A 9,479-nucleotide genomic window follows, 5' to 3' on the forward strand; every position below is an offset into this window, starting at 1 on the left:
GAGAAATATTTTAAATAGTGAAGCCTCGTCTGCTATTTAATCTGAGGGATTCATTTGTGCTTCTGAATGTTAGGGACAGAGTTTTTGTTGCCAGATTCTTTCTAGCCCCTTTCTTTGGAGAATGAAAAAGAGGGGTGGACTTTTCTCTAAGCCAACACGTCTCTCCCTTTGCAGCTAATATAAGGCAGGAAAAACTAGGAAACTTTTCATCGAGAAGCAAAAGTGAGGTTCCATTTCTTTTCAGTTCCCAGATATTTAACAATGGTGTATTAACGTTGCCACAGTGTTTTTGGCGATGTGGACAAAAGATAGATATATATCTGTCAAAGATGCTAGAAAGCTTTTGAAAAACAATTACGTGTCATTAATGTTTTAAAAGCTCATTTTCAAGTCAAAACAACAGAAAAAAAGCTATTTAAACGATTTTATTTACTCATTTATTTCAACAGTTTATATACGGCTTAATTACAAAAATCTCTAATAGGTAGGAAAAGAGCTTTTTCTTGTAGGCCACAGAAACATACTCACTTGCTTCTTGACACGCTGCTCAAAAGTCATCTGTTTCAATGCCCTTATGAGAAAATTCAGTGTGGTGCAGTGGTTAGAGCATTGGACTAGGACCTGGGAGGACGAGGTTCAAGTCCCAACTCGGCCATGAAATTCACTGGATGACCTTGGGCCAGTCATTGTGTCTCAGCATAAACCTACCTCACAGGGTTGTTGTGAGGCTAAATTGGGGAGCAGGGGGACAATGGAGCTCCTTGGAGGAAAGGTGGAATGTGAATGTAATAAAATAAATGAATAAATGCCCCTTAGAAACCAGCCCTAAACTGCAAAACTAAACGCTTGCAACCAGATGCAGGAGTTTTAACTTTGCGAAGAATAAGGGAAAAGAGGAGGGGTGCCTGGTGCAAAGTAAACAGGAGCTGCAGAGTTTCCATATCCTCTTAGAGAATAATGTCTCATCTCCAGGTGCTATAAGATCATCGTCCTCCAGGTTAGGATTCCACTGGCTGCAAATGGCCAAACTTGTGAAAATGGTAAGCCTTAAAGAAAGGAGACAGAAAAAGAGGCTTTGTAGGTTTTCTCACAAAACGTTCTGTAAAGTAGCACTTTAAGCAAGATTCTCTAGAGGCTGGCTAATTCCCCAGTGAGTTCCCAGAGTTACTTCCTTGTCCGGAAGTCTGTTCCTTACATTCCTTACAATTAGGGATGCGGGAGAAATTCAATTCTGTTTGCATTTAAAAGCAAAGCTACTCAATTCAAACTTTCCCAAACAAGAACCGAAACATAGCCCTTCTTCAAAACTCAACACTTCTTTCAATTTTACAATGCAGTTCTCCAATGTTTACAAAAATGTGTCTGTGTTGTATGCATAACAATGAATATATTGCTGAAAATGATGTACAAAAATGTGTTATAGTAAGGGAAATTGCTTGCAAATTAGGTACATTCATTACAACTACATACAAAAATAATTTTTTTAGGGAAATTCACACTAAGACGTTGATTAATTTTCATGAGTGTTTTTTAAAAAATTGCAAATCGCTGCAGAAATGTGGATAACTGAATTTAAGGATGACAAAGAGAGAAAGAGAGAGGTCCATCCATCCCTCCCTACTCACAATGTAGGAATCAGATCTTTAATGTAGATGCATTTTTCTTTCAAGAATGGGCAACTGCAAGGCCGCTTCTGCTCTACCATTTTAGGGACTTGGGCCAGGCAGCCCTTCAAACAGAAGACTCCGGCAGATAGTGAGCCATCCTCTGGCAACCGTCGGCCAACCTGAGTTTTCAATAGGGATGGGTGAATCTGTACCAATTGCAGCTTCTCAGCTTCCCAATCTTAAATTCAGTTCTCTACATTTCCACATCAGTCTGCAGGTTGTCATGATGGAAATTCATCAGCATTTTAGTACAACCTTTTCTTTGTATTAGGGATGCGGGTGGCGCTGTGAGTTAAACCAAAGAGCCTAGGACTTGCCGATCAGAAGGTTGGTGGTTCGAATCCCTGCGACGGGGTGAGCTCCTGTTGCTCTGTCCCTGCTCCTGCCAACCTAGCAGTTCGAAAGCACGTCAAAGTCCAAGTAGATAAATAGGTACCACGCCAGCGGGAAGGTAAATGGCGTTTCTGTGCGCTGCTCTGGTTCGCCAGAAGCAGCTTAGTCATGCTGGCCACATGACCCGGAAGCTGTACGTCGGCTCCCTCGGCCAGTAAAGCGAGATGAGCACCGCAACCCCAGAGTCGATCACGACTGGACTTAATGGTCAGGGGTCCCATTACCCTTTACCTTTCTTAGTATTATTTTGTTTACGTAGTCCATAAAATTTATACATAGCTTGATTTTAAAATACAAAACCCCTCAAAGCAGCTTACAAAAAACCATGTACATGTTTATATACAATTTTGCCTAATATGCACATTTTTCCAAACCAATCTACCCTAATGTTAGAGATATGATGAAAATGACCAAGACTTATATGGCTCTTCTTTGTTGTTTTCACTAATGTTTGTTTTTTTTATGCACAATTTACCATAAAATATACATATTTGTACACAGTTTTTGGTTGGAGAACTGCACCGAAAATTTAAGAGATGTGCAAATTTCACAACATGGCTGTGTCACGGTTCACGTATTGTTTTGGAGAGAGCAAATTATGTAGATCTGTCTTTAAATGAGCAGTGAATTTAATTTCTACCTCATCCCTACAGAGACACACAAGGTAGAAGTAACTCCCATGGCATTAAATGGGACATATTCACTAGAGTTTAGGATTCCAACCTTAAATATGTTATTAGTGCTGATTGCAAAAATGCTCTGTGCCCCTGCAAAATGGAGTCTACAGGAAACAACATTCACCACCATTATAATCTTTGGATGGTTGTGGTGGAATATATTGATGGAAGAACAACTATTATTTGACTTCATATTTTGGATACTTTGAAGTGAGTCTGGATTTCTACCCACCCTCCCTTGCCCATTAAGCTCACCCATTTTATTTGCTAATACAAAAAAGGAAAACAAAATGGGGAAACCCACAATGAAACTCAATGCATCAAAAGGTTTGGAAATCCAACACAATTTTCCAAAATTGCAGCAAGTTGATTAGCTGAAATAGTTAATGTGAAATTATATCAGCCTCTGCTCCCAGCCCCCTACCCGGACTGCCATCTCAGGGAGGGGTAAAAAAACCCCTAGAATAATAATTAAAAGATGCCTAGAAACGCTCTTCGAAGAGCATAAATTCTGAAGATGAAAGTAAATGATTAAAATAATTAAATACTTCAAGTTGACAAGCAGAAGCAGAATCTTGCCAACGGACATTTGTCGGTAATTAGTTAATTAATCCTAACACAAATTATAAGCCATAACAAACCAGTCAGGCTGAACGCAGCCGGCTGTTCAGAATTAAACTTAGGGGGTGGAGGAGTGGGAGTAAAGGAAGTGTGGAAGAGAGGGAAAAAGAAAGGAGGGGAAAGTTTTCAACTTTCCTCTGAATGGAAATGGAAATTCCAAAAAGAAAGAAAGAAAGAAAGAAAGAAAGGGAAAGTTTAAAGCAGAAGATGGAGAAAAGATCCATGATCAGCAGAAGGATTCCCAGTTAAAACTCCCCTTTGTTTCCAAGGTTACTAGTCCCTAGAGTTTTGTTTCCTTGGGTCTAAACATGTGTGATGGAAGCTCAATGGCCTGTTTAAGTGAGAAGTAACCTGTTTTGCATGGGAGCAATAGCTAAAACTGAGGACATGCATCTCTCCCCACCCCACAGAAAGGACCCAGCAGGGAGACACCCCTGTCTGAGACCCGGGAGAGCTGCTGGCAGACAACACTAGGCAACACTGGACTTGAACCTAAGAGGAACCCTACTCAATCAGAGCAAGGTTATCTTGTCCAGCATCAATGTCCAGCATCTAGTTCAGCTTCAAAGCATCGTGGCCATGCTTCACTTCCACTGTGAGAGGCAGTCTGCTTCTGAACGCCAGTTGCTGGGAATCACACCTGACGGGGAGCATTGATACACTCAGCTCCTTCTTGTGGGCTTCTCATGTGGTAGACCACTGCGAAAACATGATGGCCTGATCCAGGAGACTCTTTGAACAAGCAATTTCCTAAAATACATAATATGAGATGCACACATTAAAAAGCTGCTTATTGATTTCAGGAACCACCATGCAAAATTTGGTAAAAATCTGGCAAGCCCTGCCATTCTTTTGAATGCTTCAGATGACTCTAAGCCTTTGCTGAGGCAACATCTACACAAACACATCTAGCAGGGCCCACTGGGAGCTTGCCTTGCCATGAACTGGAGGAAGTTCTGGTACTCATCACCACTTTGCCAGGGGCGGAGGAAGGTGTGGGTGGTGGGTGTGGGCTGCTCCCGGTGTCACCGAGGGGGGTGACAAAATGGTGGGTGGCACTCACTGGGAGAGACGTGGTGGCTTGGGCGCGCACAGGCTTCTTGCTGCCCAAATGGTCTGCCTACTGCCTCCCCCCCAGCTGTAGGGCGACTGAGTGGAAGGAGGCAGGCAGACTCTGAAGGCCTTGTGGTGTGCCACACCCCTATGGGCAGCTCGCTGCGCCCCTGGGTGCACTGCCCCAGGCACCCAAGTGGCCTCCTCCACCGCTGCACTTTGCCAGTAGTTCCCAAGCTGAAACAGAAAAGCATGGTGAGGAGGAGGTGTAAGATGCCTTGCTGTGGTGTTATATGAAGGGAAACCACCTGCTACATTGATTGTATTGCATGTGTGTCTGTGAAGGCAGCCCAGATATGAGTCCTCCTGCCATCTTGCCAGAATACCGCGAGTTCAAAAAGGGACAGTGTAGTTCCTTAGCCCATTGTTGGATGGAGAGTGTGGACTTCTCTTTCCAGTGCTGCAGTAATTTGCCATTTCCCTACCATAGTAAAGCCACAGTTTGTGGCCAGGTGGGCGATTCCAAAATTTTAAATTATATATTTTTAAAGGGTAAAGGGGGAAAGGCCAATGACTCACTATATCAAGGGAGAATGAGGGATGTCTGGAAATGGCTTGGGAGACAGCATTCACGAAAAGCACATGACTCTTTTGTCAACATCTTGAGATTGGTTCTCACGTTTTTGCATTGTGCAAAAAATGTATCTACAGTGGTACCTCTGGTTGTGGACGGGATCCATTTCGGAGCTCCGGTCGGATCCCGAGGTTTCTGCAACCGGAGAGACCGCTTCTGCGCATGCACGCACGGCAAAAACCCAGAAATATACTTCCGGCTTTGCTGCTTACGTATCCCGAAGTTTACGTAAGTGGAGGCTATGTAAGCGGAGGTACAACTGTATTAGACAAAATTATATATGAATATGTGTATTAGGAGAAAGACACTAAAATGCTGGATTAATTTTCATGAGTATTTTTAAGTGTCCATAAAAATACATATATCTATGAAAATAACATGCAAACGTGCATTATTTTAGAGGGAATCACTTTGCAAAAATATGTATATGAGACAAAACCGCATTCCCACCACAAACAGTATATATTAAAAGAAATTCACACGAAAATGTGGATGAATTTCTGAGAGCACTTAAAAACAAAAACAAATCTGCAAGCTGATATGAAAATGTAGAGAACTGAACTTAAGGTTGGGAAAATCAGAAACTGAAATGGACAGATTTGCCCATCCCGAGTTGGAGGGGAAGGGACTGGATGGATGGATGAGTGGGGGTGAGGTACACGGATGGACAGAGAAGCATCAAGTAAGAAGAAAGGGCATTATATAGTTGGGAAACAGCCCCCCCCCAAATAAATCAGGGAATAGAATCCTATAGATAGAATTATTTGCTAAATATGAAATAAATCCCTTGCTTCTTAAAAAAATAAACAAATCTAAGGCTGTTTGCAGTGATGAAGTTTTGGCCCTGCATGTGTAAGTGCATGCATGATTGTGCCTGTGCATGTGTGTTTTTAAGTGTTTTGCATGATGTGAGCTCTGACCTTCAGAGAGGAACAGAAGGAATATTTTCTCGCCTGGGGCTAGCGTTGTCAGTGAAATGTCTGTCTTCCTTAATAATTTCAATCTGGGTGACAGGGGACAGGGCATTTTTGCTCTGAACGAACGTACTGTAAAAACTGTCAGATAGGATTTGTTTCAAGACGTGGCGTTTCCATCCACTCAGGGTCATCATTACAGGCATCCCATGACCTGTGGAGCACAGTGTTTCTTTTTTCCGCATGGACTGACGTGTGCCGCCACCAGTTCTAAAAATATCCCATTAACTCCTTTTCCTCCCCAGTTTATCTCCTTCCCCTGTCTAAGGCAGGGGTGGGGGACCTGATGTTTAACTCCAACTCCCATTAGCTCCAGCCAGCATGGTCAATGGTCAGGGAAGGTGGGAGCTGAGGGCCACAGGTTCCACATTTCTGGTCTAGGGATAAGTCACTGGAAGTTGGGAGCAAAGCCAGACCCCAATGTGTTTTTTTTTTTCCTGTTAGGGCTGCTTCTACACAGAGCATAGCTGAACTATGGCACTCACTCCTACAGAAGACAGTGACAGCTGTCAAACTGGATGACTCTTAAGATTCATGGAGAATAAGGCTATCGGTAGCTACTAGGCATGATGTCTATGCTTGGCCTCCATTGTCAAAGGCAGTAATGCTTCTGAATGCCACTTGCTGGAAACCGCAGGAAGGGACAGTGCTCTTCTGTTATTGTCCTGCCTTCAGATTTCCCACTGGTATCTGGTTGGCGACTGTCAGAACAGGATGTTGGACTAGATGGGTCAATGGCCTGATCTGGCAATCTGTGATATGTTCTTATGCTTCATTCAGTCACTTTCATGGGGCATCTACACACATTCATCTTCACATCCTATGTTTTCTCTGTGGCTCTTCTATCTTTTCTCAGACCACAGAAAATCCACCTCCTTTTCTTTCTTTCTTTTTTAAATATACAGAAGCAGCACAGTCTTTGGAGATGTAGAAAGTATTTGCACTACTCTTCCACCTTTTCCAAAGGTCCTGGGGCTCATCCAGACAATCACCTTATTGGGGATTCATCCTGATTTCTTTTCATACAAAAAAAGTATGGAGATTTATTGAGCATACATTCTGATTTGTTTGCATTCACCTTTCCGGTGCATTCTTCTGTCACTTTCTTTTCAAAAAAAGTTGGGGAGGGCACGCTTATTGCACAAGAGCACCATAATCCACTTTAACTACACAACCTAAATTTGCTGGTATGATTGATTCATTACTGCAAAGTAGTGGCAGCCTAATTTGACATGTACAGTGAAGTCCTGGGCAGAAGACTCTGTCTGTCACTCAGTCTACTTTCCCTATTATCATTCTGATCGTGCTACTTTGTTGATATTTCCTTTTCAGTTTCATGATCTTTTAATTAGGGCAAATACACTTTGGGGGCAGTAATTTTTAAATAAATAGGAAAATGTTCATACAGTAACTGTTCTAGTGAAAAAAGTGTTAGATTGCTAATTTAATAAAGGACTGAAAGCCCCATCCAATTGCACTCCGCTGCTTTCCCAGAAGCTATGTTATCAAAATGTTTATCTCCCCACACCCCAGTTTGCTCCAACATTCCTACTGTTTAAAACAGTTTTTAGTAATAAGGCAATAGAGCCTTGGTGCAAAATAATAATAATAATAATAATAATAATAATAATAATAATAATAATAATAATTTATTATTTATACCCCGCCCATCTGGCTGAGTTTCCCCAGCCACTCTAGGCAGCTTCCAATCAAGTGTTAAAAACAATACAGCATTAAATATTAAAAACTTGCCTTCATATGTCTTTTAAAAAGAAGATAGCTGCTTATTTCCTTCACATCTGAAGGGAGGGTGTTCCACAGGGCGGCCGCCACTACCGAGAAGGCCCTCTGTCTGGTTCCCTGTAACCTCACTTCTCACAATGAGGGAACTGCCAGAAGGCCCTCGGTACTGGATCTCAGTGTCCAGGCTGAATGATGGGGGTGGAGACACTCCTTCAGGTATACAGGACCGAGGCCGTTTAGGGCTTTAAAGGTCAGCACCAACACTTTGAATTGTGCTCGGAAACGAAATGGGAGCCAATGCAGATCTCTCAGGACCGGTGTTATGTGGTCCCAGCGGCCACTCCCAGTCACCAATCTAGCTGCCGCATTCTGGATTAATTGCAGTTTCCAGGTCACCTTCAAAGGTAGCCCCACGTAGAGCGCATTGCAGTAGTCCAAGCGGGAGATAACTAGAGCATGCACCACCATTAAAGCACAGATTATCAACAAGAAAAAAGGCCAAAGATGGAGAACATGTGGCCATCCAGATATTGCTGGATCACAACCCCTATCATCCCTGACCACTGGGCTACTGTTGATGGGAGCTGGAGTCCCAACAATATCTGGAGGGTCACAGGCTCCGCACCTCTGAAGTAGACACACCTCCCTACCAGTATTATGTAGACCACACCTACTCTCTCCCAAGGTCAGCAGAGGGCTTTTAAACCTTTCTCTCCCAGTGTGAACAGCAGGAGAGGCTTTAGCTGAGCCATTTCTATTATCAGGCACTAAAGCAGGGGCAGAGAAACTTGGCTCATGAGCTAACTTTGGACCACCAGAAGTAAAATTTGCCCCATTGGGTCATTTCCCCAAAACCACGCTTGCCTGCCTGTCCCTTGCATCACTCTGTGACTCTAGAGCTACTATCTCCTGAACACAAGCCAAGACTTGGAGAAACTGTAGTGAGCAGCAGACGTATCCTAAGCAGAAGGGAATCTGTGGCTCACTGGATGTTGCTGGGACTTTAACTCCCATCTGGCACAGCCAGAATGGCCACTTGTCAGGGTTGACGGGGATTGTAGTCTAGCACTAGGTTCTTTTGTTGCTGCATGCACCCTGGAACTGCATTGGCCTTTTTAGCTACACTGCTGAACACACATGGCAATCTTACCACCACTAGCATGCTGTTTCGGGACTTCCAACCCCGCTGGGCCAATTTCAGGAGCTGTAGGGGGTGGATCATGGTAGAAGAGAGAAGAAGCCCTATTGTGCTATGGGTAGCTCTTCCATTGGCTTCTGGTAGTGGGAATCAGCTGAATCCTGCCCATGGTCTACTAAAACCTCAATGTTTTTCCACATGTAGACCAAGACTCTGAAAAGTCTTAACTTCATCTATTCAGAGTTATTTCAGAGCTAATTATATATTAGCTTAAGTAATTTCTTTGGTGTCTCTGAACTGAACTTACTGTGCCCAGACGTCTGACTGTCCCGAGCATCTTTGAATTCAGGCAAAGTGCTTGTCTTCTTCCAACATGTCTTTGTCCATATTGACAACTGACAGGAACTCTCCGCCAAGCGAGGGGGCACCACGCTGATGTGGTCCTGGCTGACCTTGCAGTGATTCTCACCTGCGCTATCAATCAGCTGGAAATGGACACAAGTGCTAATCACCTCCATTGACACTACTGGACAAGTGGGCTGCAATCCATTTTCACCTGTGCACATCAATCGATTCCCC

General features: G+C 43.3%; 1 long non-coding RNA gene across 1 annotated transcript; it reads right to left on the reverse strand.

The window, feature by feature from the left end:
• Positions 1–410: 410 nt before the first annotated feature.
• On the reverse strand, positions 411–5,422 carry LOC310850453. Its single transcript, XR_014567329.1, has 2 exons — positions 3,999–5,422; positions 411–1,013 (listed from the first exon to the last, which is right to left on the reverse strand). It is a non-coding gene; the product is annotated as an uncharacterized lncRNA (long non-coding RNA).
• Positions 5,423–9,479: the final 4,057 nt, after the last annotated feature.

Source organism: Podarcis gaigeae, assembly GCF_964106915.1.
Source record: "Podarcis gaigeae genome assembly, chromosome: 8".
Lineage (NCBI taxonomy): Eukaryota > Metazoa > Chordata > Lepidosauria > Squamata > Lacertidae > Podarcis > Podarcis gaigeae.